General features: G+C 39.2%; 1 long non-coding RNA gene across 1 annotated transcript; it reads right to left on the bottom strand.

Moving 5' to 3' along the window:
* Positions 1-5,939: 5,939 nt before the first annotated feature.
* LOC123175518 (uncharacterized) lies at positions 5,940-9,867 on the bottom strand. The gene is made up of 2 exons (XR_006487972.1): positions 8,103-9,867; positions 5,940-6,300 (listed from the first exon to the last, which is right to left on the bottom strand). It is a non-coding gene; the product is annotated as an uncharacterized lncRNA (long non-coding RNA).
* Between the last annotated feature and the right edge of the window lie 5,025 nt (positions 9,868-14,892).

Genomic DNA, 14,892 nt, shown 5'->3' with positions numbered 1-14,892 from the left:
GCAACTACAAAAGAAGTATTAAGGTAAACCTAACCACAACATTAAACATATGGATCCAAATCAGCCCCTTACGAAGCAACGCATAAACTAGGGTTTAAGCTTCTGTCACTCTAGCAACCCATCATCTACTTATTACTTCCCAATGCCTTCCTCTACACCCAAATAATGGTGAAGTGTCATGTAGTCGATGTTCACATAACACCACTAGAGGAAAGACAACATACATCTCATCAAAATAATTAACGAATACTAAATTCACATGACTACTAATAGCAAGACTTCACCCATGTCCTCAGGAACAAACGTAACTACTCACAAAGCATATTAATGTTCATAATCAGAGGAGTAATAATATGCATTAAGGATCTGAACATATGATCTTCCACCAAGTAAACCAATTAGCATCAACTACAAGGAGTAATCAACACTACTAGCAACCCACAGGTACCAATTTGTGGTTTTGATACAAGATTGGATACAAGAGATGAACTAGGGTTTTGAGAGGAGATGGTGATGGTGAAGATGTTGATGGAGATTGACCCCCTCCCGATGAGAGGATCATTGGTGATGACGATGGTGATGATTTCCCCATCCCGGAGGGAAGTTTCCCTGGCAGAACAGCTCTGCCGGAGCTCTAGGTCGGTTCCGCCAAGGTTCCGCCTCGTGGCGGCGGAGTTTTGTCCCATAAGCTTGCCTCTGATTTTTTCCAGGGGTAAAATCCTTCTTATAGCAGAAGATGAACACCGGAGGGCCACCAGGGGGCCCAGGATACAGGGGCGCACCCAGTAGGGGTGGGCGCGCCCCCACCCTCCTGGCTTGGGTGTGGGCCCCCTCCGGTAGTTTCTCCGCTCAATAATTCTTATTAATTCCAAAAATCAGTTCTGTGGAGTTTTAGGATTTGTGGAGCAGTGCAGAATAGGTTTCCAATGTTTGCTCCTTTTCCAGCCAGAATTCCAGTTGTCGGCATTCCCCCTCTTCATGGTAAACCTTGTAAAATAAGAGAGAATAGCCATAAGTATTGATATATAATGTGTAATAACAGCCCATAATGCAATAAATATTGATATAAAAGCATGATGCAAAATGGATGTATCAATGGGCGACAACATCAACATAAATGGTTCTGCTCCCGTTGCACCGCATGTGATTATGTCCTTCTTGTTCAAGATCGTGGTAGAATTCATGTTTCTAGTATGTGCCCTAGATTCAATTTTTTCATCTACTATGCGAATCCGCATGATTAGTTCAATCTTTGTTATTGTTGTCATGATTTATTTTGTGTTTATTCAGATTAAATCTCGTAGTAATTTGCTCATATATTTAACAATATCTTGATACCCATTTACAAAATTTTGAGGATCATGTTTATCTTGCTACTCATACTAAAATGGTTGTATGCATACCTAGTTGGTCTAGAGGTCGGGAAGTGAAAATCCCTCCCAATTTTAGGAAGTAGAACAACCATCCGCCCCCCACATCACCCCCGTTCGGGCGACTCAGGTGGGGATGAAACCCTAGCCGCCAGGGTCTCTCCTTCCTTCCCGCCCTCCCTTCGTCGTTGCTGAAGGATGCCACCGGCCTATAGCCCAGGGACCGATGGCGGTGGCGGGGGCCACCCTCTCTCCTGTGCCATGGGGATGGTGCGGAGCCCCACGAGGTGAGGAGGCACGGTCGATCTGGCCTTGGCGGCACAGCGGGTGTTGCTACTTCTTCAGCTTGCGTTGGTTTTTTCCTTGAAGAGGAAAGGGTGATGCAGCAGAGTAGAGTAAGTATTTCCCTCAGTTTTGAGAACCAAGGTATCAATCCAGTAGGAGACAACGCACAAGTCACCGAATACATGCACAAACAAACACCAACTTGCACCCAATGTGATAAAGGGGTTGTCAATCCCTTCACGGTTATTTGCAAAGTGAGATATGATAGATATGGATAAACGATAAAGTATTATTTTTGATATTTTTGGTTTATGGAACGGGAAGTAAAAGACTGCAAAGGAAGTAAAATGGAAACTAAAATTGTAGATTGGAAACTTATATGATGGAAAATAGACCCAGTGGCCATAGGTTTCACTAGAGGATTCTCTCAAGATAGAAAATAGTATGGTTGGTGAACAAATTACTGCCGAGCAATTGATATAAAAGAGCATATTTATGACGATATCTAAGACAATGATCATGAATATAGGCATCATGTCCGTGTCAAGTAGACCGAAATGATTCTGCATCTACTACTATTACTCCACACATCGATCGACTCCTGCTTGCATCTAGAGTATTAAGTTCATAAGAACAGAGTAACACATTAAGTAAGATGACATGATGTAGCAGGATAAACTGGACCAATATGAATAAAACCCCATCTTGTTATCCTCGATGGCAACAATACAATACGTGTCGGTTCCCTTTCTGTCACTAGGATCGAGCACCGCAAAATAGAACCCAAAGCTAAGTACTTCTCCCATTGCAAGAAAAACCAATCTAATTGGCCAAACCAAATAAATAGTTGGAAGAGACTTGCAAAGATATCAAATCATGCATATAAGAGTTCATAGAAGATTCAAATAATATGCATAGATAAGCTGATCATAAATCCACAATTCATCGGATCTCGGCAAACACACCGCAAAAGAGTATTACATCGAATAGATCTCCAAGAACATCGACGAGAACATGGTATTGAGAATCAAAGAGAGAGAAGAAGCCATCTAGATACTAGCCATGGACCCGTAGGTCTGAGGTAAACTACTCACGCTTCATCGGAGAGGCAATGGTGTTGATGTAGTAGCCCTCCATGATCGAATCCCCCTTCGACAGGACGCCAGGAAAGGCCCCTAGATGGGATCTTACGGGTATAAAAGGTTGCGGCGGTAGAAAAGTGTTTTCATGGCTCTTCTTGTAGGTTTTTGGAATATTTGAGAATATATAGTTGGAAGAAATAGGTCAGTGGTCACGAGGGGCCCACAATGGTGGGGGCGCGACCTCCGACCTTGTGGGTGCCTCGTGGATTCCCTGACGTTTACTCCAAGTCCTCTGGATGTCTTCTGGCCCAAGAAAAATCATCGCGAAAGTTTCATTCCGTTTGGACTCTGTTTTGTATTCCTTTTCTGCGAAACTCTAAAACAAGGGAAAAAACAGAAACTGGCACTGGGCTCTAGGTTAATAGGTTAGTCCCAAAAATAATATAAAATAGCATATTAATGCATATAAAACATCCAACAGATTATATAATAGCATGGAACAATCAAAAATTATAGATACGTTGGAGATGTATCAAGCATCCCCAAGCTTAATTCCTGCTCGTCCTCGAGTAGGTAAATGATAAAAAGAGAATTTTTTATGTTTAATGATACCTAACATATTTATCCATGTAATTTTCTTTATTGTGGCATGAATGTTTATATCTGTATGATTCAAAACAAAAGTTTAATATTGACATAAAAACAATAATACTTCAAGCATACTAACAAAGCAATTATGTCTTCTCAAAATAACAGGGCCAAAGAAAGCTTATCCCTACAAAATCATATAGTGTGGCTATGCTCCATATTCATCACACAAAATATTCAAATCATGCAAAACCCCGATGACAAGCCAAGCAATTGTTTTATACTTTTGATGTTCTCAAACTTTTTCAACTTTCATGCAATACATGAGCGTGAGCCGTGGACATAACACTATAGGTGGGATAGACGGTGGTTGTGTGATACGTCTCCAACGTATCTACTTTTCCAAACACTTTTGCCCTTGTTTTGGACTATAACTTGCATGATTTGAATGGAACTAACCCGGATTGACGATGTTTTCAACAGAACTGCCATGGTGTTATTTTTGTGCAGAAATAAAAGTTCTCAAAATGACCTCAAAATCCACGAAGACATGTTTTGGAATTAATAAAAAATATTGGTGAAAGAATTAACATCAGGGGGCCCACAACCTGTCCACGAGGGTGCAGGCCCCCCTGGGGTGCACCCCCTGCCTCGTGGGCCCCCTGGGACTCCACCGACCTCAACCCCAACTCCATATATTCACGTTCAGGGAGAAAAAATCAGAGACAAGGATTCATCGTGTTTTACGATACGGAACCGCCGCCAAGCCCTAATCTTCCCCGGGAGGGCTGATCTGGAGTCCGTTCGGGGCTCCGAAGAGGGGAATCCATCGCCATCGTCATCTCAACCATCCTCCATCACCAATTTCATGATGCTCACCGCCGTGCGTGAGTAATCCCATCGTAGGCTTGCTGGACGGTGATGGGTTGGATGAGATTTACCATGTAATCAAGTTAGTTTTGTTAGGGTTTGATCCCTAGTATCCATTATGTTCTAAGATTGATGTTGCTATGACTTTGTTATGCCTAACGCTTGTCACTAGGGCCTGAGTGCCATGATTTCAGATCTGAACATATTATGTTTTCATGAATATATGTGAGTTCTTGATCCTATCTTGCAAGTCAATAGTCACCTACTATGTGTTATGATTCGGCAACCCCTAAGTGACAATAATCGGGACCACTCCCGGTGATGACCGTAGTTTGAGGAGTTCATGTATTCACTAAGTGTTAATGCTTTGGTCCGATACTCTATTAAAAGGAGGCCTTAATACCCCTTAGTTTCCAATAGGACCCCGCTGCCATGGGAGGGTAGGACAAAAGATGTCATGCAAGTTCCTTTCCATAAGCACGTATGACTATATTCGGAATACATGCCTACATTACATTGATGAACTGGAGCTAGTTCTTTGTCACCCTATGTTATAACTATTACATGAGGAATCACACCTGACATAATTATCCATCATCGGTCCACTGCCTACGAGCTTTTCACATATTGATCTTTGCTTAATTACTTTTCCGTTGCCATTGCTACGATTGCTATAAAAACTGCTACTGTTACTTTTGCCACTGTTACCTTTACTTCCATACTACTTTGCTACTGAATACTTTGTCGCAGATATTAAGTCTTTCAGGTGTGGTTGAATTGACAACTCAACTACTAATACTAGAGAATATATTCTTTGGCTTCCCTTGTGTCGAATCAATAAATTTGGGTTAAATACTCTACCCTCAAAAACTGTTGCGATCCCCTATACTTGTGGGTTATCAAGACAATTTTGTGGCGCCGTTGCCGGGGGGGCATAGCTCTATTCTTTGAGTCACTTGGGATTTATATCTACTAGTCATCAACTCGTGCATCCGCACAGGCTAGTTTAAACTCGAGTAACATATGAACTATAAAACTATTGCAATTTATCCTCGCTGGTAAATATAATTTTTAATATATGGTTTTTCATGGTTAGCCACTTACCTCTAGAAAAATGACCCTAATAAGTGCCACATGTGTGGCACGAACACATGCCAACTCTGAATTTTTTTACGGCAAGTTTAGTGATGCGAGGAAGCATGACAACTTCTTTTTGGATGACAAGTTTAATTTGTTTTGGGGGTTGTTTTTTCTTTTCAGATGGCAATTTTAGTTGTAAAAAGACGCCAGGGCCGGAGTGCTTCGTGCCACATGTGTGGTACTTATCATTTGGGTAGAAAAAAAAGGAATTACATCTTTTAATTTGAAACTTCATATTGTACACTTTAAATATATATAGTTTGGAACTATGTCGCAACCCATGAATTACTGGTAAGAAGTTTGGTTAGTCTTTAATTTTGTATTGCTTTCTTAGGTTCTTATTTGGTATTTGTTGTTGCATAGCTACACCAACTGTTGTAACCTTCATTGAAGATGTATTATATTTGGAATCAGGTTAATTTCAAGAATAGAGTTGTTTCAGTTTCGCACACGTGGTCTTTTAGTTTCACACACGTGGTCTTGCGTAACATAGGAGATCCTCTTTTTCTTTTGCATTGTACACGTACACTGACAGGTTTAAGTGAAAAATCGATGGTACACACATTCACATGGAGATCTAACATGGATAGTTCAAATTCAAAAATGAGAAGAAGAGATGAAATTATGTCATATCATAGTTAATTCAGCTTTAATTTGCAAAACAGAGCATGTGGTCTCAAGTTGCATTAGATGGCATTTAAAACATGACAACATGTTTGATCACAACAACATAAGTACATCATGCTGATTAACTTCTTGTTGTTATAGTAAGGACTTAGAAGTATGATCGTCAAACACATGATCGTCTACATGCACATTTCCCTTCTATTGTTGTACATCTAAAATAAAATGTTGTAGAGTCGTCCATTGTAGTAGCATGTGAGTTATTGATGCATGTCCAGTCGCTGCTCCTGTGAAAATGATACCACCCACGTCCATACCCAAATGAAAAAGTAGTTTGTAATCTGAAAAATAGAACCAAATGACGATAAGGAAAGATTAGCCTAATTTGGAAAAGATATACATTCAGGTCCCTTTTCAGGTCTAACTAATAAGGTAGCAATGCATGAACTACAACATGGTTTCATAGCTTTTCTGAAAGAGAGACAACACTACAGTAGTTAAAAAATATATTGGCACAAAGGCTGAAGCTTTAGATCTACATAAATGATATGAGCAGGCGTCTTATAGATAGAAGAGACAGATATAATGGTTCTGGGTTGACCTGTCGAGGTATACTACAGGTTCAAAGTTCGTGCTCATGAAAATAAAAGCTTGATAAATTTAAAAATATTGCAACAAAAATCCAATTGAAAAAATTCTAGTAGGTTAAACTTGAATATAATATGTAGGTTTTGTAGGTACTAATATAGATCTAGAAAATACAATACATTTAGGATGTGATCCTGCCAATGATGTTGTGGGCTGAGCAACCCACTTCTCTGTTCTGCTCTTGTGATTGCGCACCAAGCAGGTTCGTGTCGGCAGCTCTGTGCATTGCCGAATTTTGTTGTTTCACTCGTATCAATGAAATGATACGTAATCTTTATATATTCGCGAAAATACAATGAAAAGACCCAGGCTGCGCATTAAGGAGCATATATCTTCTAGGTTCAGGACAGAAACAATGTGGAGTCAACTGAAAATAGTGAAAAGCAGTCTCCTAGTAGATGCGAAAACACCATTATAGACTTTTATTGTCAGTTGAACCTTTCTTGCCAATTCTGAAATAAAAAATCTACCCTCGGACAATCACCAAGGGAAAGCACACCTTAGTCGCTACCCTTATGATTGTATTTGTGGTACTGTTGTTCAATGCGGGATATGGAGAAAAACAATGTAATATCAAACTTTTGTCTTGGAAAAGGATGACAACAAACTAACTGCAGACACTGTTACGGAATCATCATAATGTGCAATATAAAAAGCATGTTAAATGGTTGAAGGTGATAACCTTCATAAAGCAAACTTGCATAAGTAGCTGCATATTTCCTATGACATGTGTTGGAGAAATGCAGAATATAAGAGTAGTCTTTCACAGTACAGTAATTTTATCAAGTTTGTTATTTCTTTTCTGCATATAAAATAAATGGTGCAAAACTCTTGCTTGGATTTTCACAGAAACGGTAGCTGAAGAAACATACTGAAGAAGTCATTGTCATGATAACTACAGTAAGAAATATCTTTCCAGATCCCGTTGATGCATGGTCTATCATCAATTCAATATCATAAATTCTGTTTGTAATTGGTACTACACTTTTCAAGTTGTTTACGACATTCCTCGATTACTCAAGTCAAATGGTTTTATTTAAGTAATTGTAAGGAAATATTAAAGAAATTGCCAGCAATTGTGATAGCCATTGATGAAGAACGTTTTCCCCTAGGTGAACAATAGCATTCATTGATGATGAGGTACCATCAAGATGTCTCATCTACTAACTTAGCATCTAGATTACAACACATAAAGCATCTAATTACTATGAAATACGGTCATAATATTTATCAGTAGATATTCAGGAAATTTCCTGATGCAATGTATGTAGACTTATGTTGCTTACTTGGACACATGGAAAGAATTATTAGTTTTCTTGAATTCCATTTGTGAGAGAAGGCATTTGTTAGAAAACTCGATTTGGTAAAATGACACTAACTTTCGCTCGATTTGTAGGCTCGTACCACAGAGATTATCACTCTGAATTAGACTGAAGAAACATTTTGATAGACCATTTTGATATGTACCAGTAGTATATTTGATAGACCAATATACCTTGATTAATCCGATGATATCGTTATGCACCCATCTTTTGAATTAGTACTATTAAATTTAAGGATCAATGTCAAAGAACCAATATTTACTCGTACCTGCGAAAAATTCACGATAGAGAAAATAAATATAAGAGTAATCCAAATTAGTCATGCCATTAACAAAGAATAAATCTCTGCCATTAGAGTATTTCCTAAAAGAAAGTAATTTATAGGTTTCATATGAAGGGATGTACATGCACCAGATATTTGCGAAATTAGTAAGCACTATCAGGTTTGAGGTATGGATGACTGAAGAAAAAGCAAAACCTCTGGATTGAGTATGCCACGGAATCGGTCATTTACAGTAAGTTCTCTATGGAGTTGGAATTGCACTAACCATATCTGCGGCCTGCACTATAAATTATTGTAGGGACTGAAGACAATCATAAACTTAGTTGAGGAAATGTGTTAATATCAATGCGTATTATGCCACCATAAATTTGAATTACATGGAGATCAATCATTCGAAAACCAAGGATCCTGCATCACAGACCGTTGTCTGGGCTACACCAACAGTATGGATAAGCGATACATCATACTTTCTCCAATTAATAACATGGAAATAATGGTGAGCAAAATAAACAACAAATAACCAACCGACGAAGGCTGATAATTTGCAAAGCATGACCTGTAGGTTACTGAACGGCTAGAGGTAGGTGGTGAAGTGGCCAAGCAGTGGTGGTGGTGTTCACTATGATAAAAATCACACTATCAAATAACATGAGAAGCGAATTTAGTCTGAGTTATGTGAGCAGTGATGTCATTTCTATCCCAACTTTTATGATAGTTTACTATCATGGTTGCAACCACATAATGAAATTCCATTGTATCATTTTGAAAAATAGTATAGAAAATTAGATGAAGAAAAATGGCAGCAACAGTACCTGAATTCAACAGACTTCAGCCCTTGCATGCCAAAAGAAAATTTGCAGCAACAGTATGTTTCCTGCTAGGGCACTACTTAATAGCATGATAAAATCTCAGTAATACGAAATTATTATAAACAGATCTAGGACATGTATGTTCGCATGTAGGCTATATGCGATCAATTATTTTGCATCTTCTTGTAGAAATTTATCACTATGCACAATTTGCAAATAAAATAAACTATAGGATTGTACATAGGCAACATACATCTACCTGTACCTTGAAGCTTCCCTAAACTTTTCAGGCTTGTCCACCTCAATCAATATAACTGTAGCATGGGGTTCATTCTGGTGGGCATCTTGCCTCGAGGGCATGTGGAATGCCTAGTATCGTCCATGGTGGTGGCCAACTAAATTAATTCAAACTACCATCGGTATGGCTCTCCCATCAAACAATATTCATCACGGGATATATTCATGTAAGATCAAAAATAGATGCATGATTGCAGCGTACTTAGGACATGGAAGCTAAGGAGATTCAAAGGTTACAAAGAAAGATATTAGGGTGAGCCAGAGAGGAAGGATTGATTTCAGATTTCCAATCACTTGGATATCATAACGTACCTTTGGGGCAGAGGCGATTCAATGGTTGGAGAGGAAGGGAATCAAGAAGATACTGCTTGGATCTTTATTAGAAGGAATCCCGGTGTGGAAACTGGAGAGGAGGAGGAGCGGCGCTAGGGATCCCTCCACGGCACATCGATGCCTCGCTGGGGCAAGATTGGTGGAGGGGTGGAATCTGCTAGGGCAGAGGGAGATGTCTTTTTTTAGGGAGATGTCCTCTTGGGCAGTCATGGAAGAATTGGCTGAAGGCACCTCCAGGTGGGGCAACAGACGGGGACTTTTATTGTATTTCATCTGATGGCTGTAAATAGTTACTTGCGAGATCGAAGGGGTAATTTGCTTAGTTATTGAGTATTAACGTGGAGCCTTGATTAGTGCTTCCAATTAGTAAATATAAAGATTGATCACTATGAGGAACTTGAAAGATGAAAGAACCAAGATTTTTCCCTCAACTACGAGGGGAGGTAAGGAACTTCCATCTAGCTCTGCACTTGATTCACCTTCTATTATGAGTAAATTTGTGACACGTACACCTATTATTGATTCTGATATGTCGCATGTTATTGATGATGTCACTTCTTCTATGCATGATTCTTATGATGAAACTACTTCTATGCTTGATAATACTGTGCCATTAGGTGAATTTCTTAATGAACAACTTGCTAGGGTTAGAGAGAATGTAATTATTGAAACAAATAATATTAATGAAAGTGATGATGAAGATTCTCCCCCTAGATATGAATTTCCTGATGTGCCTGAGGGTTATGTAATGGATGATGAAACTGCTAGAGACCTTTTTGCTTGCAAAGTAGATATGATCTGAAGAAACTGTTAGCTAAGCTGAAAGAAAAGTCTTTGAATGCTAGAATGAAATATGACCCTGCTTTTGCTACTTCACCTATCTGTATTTCTGATAAGGATTGTGATTTCTCTTTCGATCCTGAGTTAATTACTTTGGTTGAATCTGATCCTTTTTATGGCTATGAATCTGAAATTGTTGTGGCACATCTTACTAAATTGAATGATATAGCCACCCTATTCACTCACAAGGAAAAAATTCATTACTACTATATCCTTAAGTTATTTTCATTCTCATTAAAGGGTGATGCTAAAACCTGGTTTAATTCTCTTGCTCCTAGGTGTGTGTCTAGTCCCCAGGATATAATTTATTAATTCTCTGCTAAATATTTCCCCGCTCACAAGAAACAAGTTGCCTTAAGGGAAATATGTAATTTGTGCAAATTGAAGAAGAGAGTCTCCCACAGGCTTGGGGGAGGCTTCTCCGATTACTTAATGCTTTGCCTTATCATCCTCTCAAGAAAAATGAAATACTTGATATCTTTTATAATGGACTAACCGATGCTTTGAGAGACCACCTAGATAGTTGTGCTGGTTGTGGTAGGGAAAGAACTGTTGATCAAGCTGAATTGCTATTGAATAATATATTGAGTAATAATAATGATTGGACACTTCCTGAACCAAATCCTAAGCCAACTCCAAAGAAAAGGGGTATTCTATTTCTCAGTCCTGAAGATATGCAAGAGGCAAAGAAATCTATGAAAGAAAAGGGTATTAAAGCTGAAGATGTTAAGAATTTACCACCTATTGAAGAAATACATGGTCTTAATAACCCGACACAGGTAGTAAAGGTAAACTCTCTCTATGGATTTGATGAAGGTGATATTCCTTGTAATAAGTCTGCTAGTCAATGCTTGGATGAGTTTGATAATTTTATCGTTAAACAAGAAAACTTCAATGCTTATACGGTTGAACACTTGAGTGATTATATGTCTAGAGTTAAAGGTGACCTTAAACTTATTATTAAACATGCTTCTATGGTTACCACTCAGGTAGAACAAGTGCTTAAAGCACAAGATGATTTGCTCAATGAATTAAATAATAAGAAAAATGATAATGTTGTTAGAGTTATGACTAGAGGGGGTAGAATGACTCAGGAACCTTTGTATCCTAAGGGCCACCCTAAGAGAGTTGAGCAAGATTCTCAGAGAACTAATGTTGATACACCTAGTCCTTCTAAGAAGAAGAAAAAGAAAAATGATAGGACTTTGCATGCCCCTAGTGAACCTGTTATTGACACACCTGAGAATCCCAATGATATTTCTATTTCTGATGATGAAACACAATCTGGTAATGAACATGAACCTAGTGATAATGTTAATGATGATGTTCATATTGATGCACAACCTAGCAATAACAATGATATAGAGATTGAACCTGATGTTGATCTTGATAACCCACAATCAAAGAATCAACATTATGAGAAGAGACTTCGTTGCTAGGAAGCACGGTAAAGAAAGAGAACCATGGGTTTAGAAACCCATGCCTTTTCCTCCTAAACCATCCAAGAAAAAGGATGATGACGATTTTGAGCTCTTTGCTGAAATGATTAGACCTATCTTTTTGCATATGCGTTTGACTGATATGCTTAAAATGAATCCTTATGCTAAGTATATGAAAGATATTGTTACAAATAAAAGAAAGATACCGGAAGCTAAAATTTCCACCATGCTTGCCAATTATACTTTTAAAGGTGGAATACCAAAGAAACTAGGAGATCCGGGAGTACCGACTATACCATGCTCCATTAAAAGAAACTATGTTAAAATTGCTTTATGTGATCTTGGAGCCGGTGTTAGTGTTATGCCTCTCTCTTTATATCGTAGACTTGATTTGAATAAGTTGACACCTACTGAAATATATTTGCAAATGGCCAATAAATCAACTGCTATACCTGTCGGTATTTGTGAGGATGTGCCTGTTGTGGTTGCAAACATTACTATTTTAACGGACTTTGTTATTCTTGATATTCCCGAGGACGACAGTATGCCTATTATCCTTGGTAGACCCTTTTTGAATACTGCAAGGGCTGTTATTGATTGCAACAAGGGCAATGTCACTTTTCATGTTAATGGTAATGAGCATACGGTACACTTTCCGAGGAAACAACCTCAAGTCCACAGTATCAATTCTATTGGAAAAATTTCAACGATTACTATTGGAGGTTTTGAATTCCCTCTTCCTACTGTCAAGAAGAAATATGATATTCTTATTGTTGGGGACATGCATATCCCTGTTGAGGTAACCTAATTCGAAAATTCTCTGGTTCCATGCGATTTGGAAAGAGTTTGTTAACAAGACTTAATCAACCTTGTTAGTGGATTCCTTTTGATGAGCACGAGATGGATGAAGTTAGGAAGCACAACTCTCTGTACCCTCCTTTTACTTTCTGTTATTTAGATTAAATAAAGCAAAAATAGTATTGTCTGGTTGTTTTCTGAATTATCCTTGCAATAAAAATACACCGAAAATAAAATTTCTCCAAATGTCCTGAAAATGAAATATGATTTTTGTTAGAATATTTAAGAAATACTGGCACTAAGAACACTCCAGGGGGGCCACCATTTGACCACGAGGGCACAGGGCGCGCCCACCCCCGTGGGGCACGCCCCCCTTGCCTCGTGGGCCCCACGTGGACCCCCTCCACTTATTCCAGCACCCACTCACTTCGTCTTCCCCCAGAAAAAATCCTCCCATAGCTCAAACCCGTGTTCTAGCTCATCTTGCTGCCACTTTTGATCTCTTTGCTCAAAGCTCCATTCACAAAACTGTTTGGGGAGATTGGTCTTCGGTATGTGACTCCTCCAATGGTCCAATTAGTTTTTGTTCTAGTGCTTTATTTATTGAATTTTTTTGCTGCTAAGGTGACCCTCTTCTTGAGCTTGCGTGTCAAATTTATATGGTCCAAAGTAGTTTTAATGCATGATATAGTCTCTAGGCACTTGTGGGAGTAGTTTCTATCAATCTTGTTGAGTTTGGTTCACTTTTATTTTGAGTCACTAAAAATTCTAGAAATTTTCAGAGGGAGAGAATGTTGAAGAGATTGTTGAGAGGCTCTTTGAGCCGAAGCTCAAAGGATAAGCAGAATGAGGAGAATAAAAAGCCCAAATACAATCTTCCTCGCACTGCAGAGGTTCGGCCGAGCGAATGGCCTTGTGATGCGTTCTTGAGAGCCGCCGGAATTTATGATGACTTTTATTACTTGGCTGAGAATGCAGGCCTCACCGACTTCCTCTACGGCCAGCGCGAACAGTATCTCCTACTCACTAATATTTTCGTGCAGAATTTTTATTTCCATGCTAAGAAATCACCACCTTCAGTGGAGTTTCACTTATATGATGAGGTTAAGGAGATGTCACTCCATGATTTTTGTCGGTTCTGCAAGATACCCTTTGTGGGCAGCATCGAGGAACCACACCGTAGTGATGTGGATGGATTTATTGATAGAATTGTTGTAGGAGAAACGAGCAAAGTTTCCGATGCAAGAATTACTAGTATAAATTTTCCTGTTCTACGTTACTTTGCGATATTTGCTAGTAGATGCTTAATTGGTCACGGGAACAGTGGAAATCTTAGTGCTCCTGATCTTGTCATTTTGCGCCATGCTTTGTTTTGTGATACAACTTTCAGCCTAGGCGCTATTGTTGCTAAACGATTAAGTCTGAACTGTAGAAAGGGCCCCATCTTCGGAGGCATCTTTGATTCATGCCTTGCTGAACACTTTGATATACCTATTAAGCATTATGAGAAAGAGGAAAAGTTGATGCCCCCTGTTTTTATAGATTATAAGAGTAAGGTAGCACATGATTTTATTGTTAAAAATAAGAAGAAGATGCTTAAGTATAATTTGATATTTGATAAAACTATGAGATTATTACCTTGCCTGCACCCTCTTTGTTTAACATACTTTCAGTCACATACCTCATCTTGCCAGAGGCCATTTATGCATACTGGAGGCTGACACAAGTGCTGGGGAACGTAGTAATTTCAAAAATTTGATACGCACACGCAAGATCATGGTGATGCATAGCAACGAGAAGGAAGAGTGTCGTCTATGTACCCTCGTAGACTGTAAGCGGAAGCGTTATGACAATGCGGTTGATTTAGTCGTACGTCTTCATGATCAACCGATCCAAGTACCGAACATACAGCACCTCCGCGATCTGCACACGTTCAGCTCGGTGACGTCCCACGAACTCACGATCCAGTAGAGCTTCGAGGGAGAGTTCCGTCAGCACGACGGCGTGATGACGGTGTTGATGAAGCTACCGACGCAGGGCTTCGCCTAAGCACCGCTACGATATGACCGAGGTGGATTATGGTGGAGGGGGGAACCGCACCCGGCTAAAGATCAATGATCAACTTGTGTGTCTATGGGGTGACCCCCTCCCCCGTATATAAAGG

Source organism: Triticum aestivum, unplaced genomic scaffold, assembly GCF_018294505.1.
Source record: "Triticum aestivum cultivar Chinese Spring unplaced genomic scaffold, IWGSC CS RefSeq v2.1 scaffold170930, whole genome shotgun sequence".
Taxonomy (NCBI): Eukaryota; Viridiplantae; Streptophyta; class Magnoliopsida; order Poales; family Poaceae; genus Triticum; species Triticum aestivum.
This window is presented reverse-complemented; position numbering and strand designations above follow the sequence as displayed.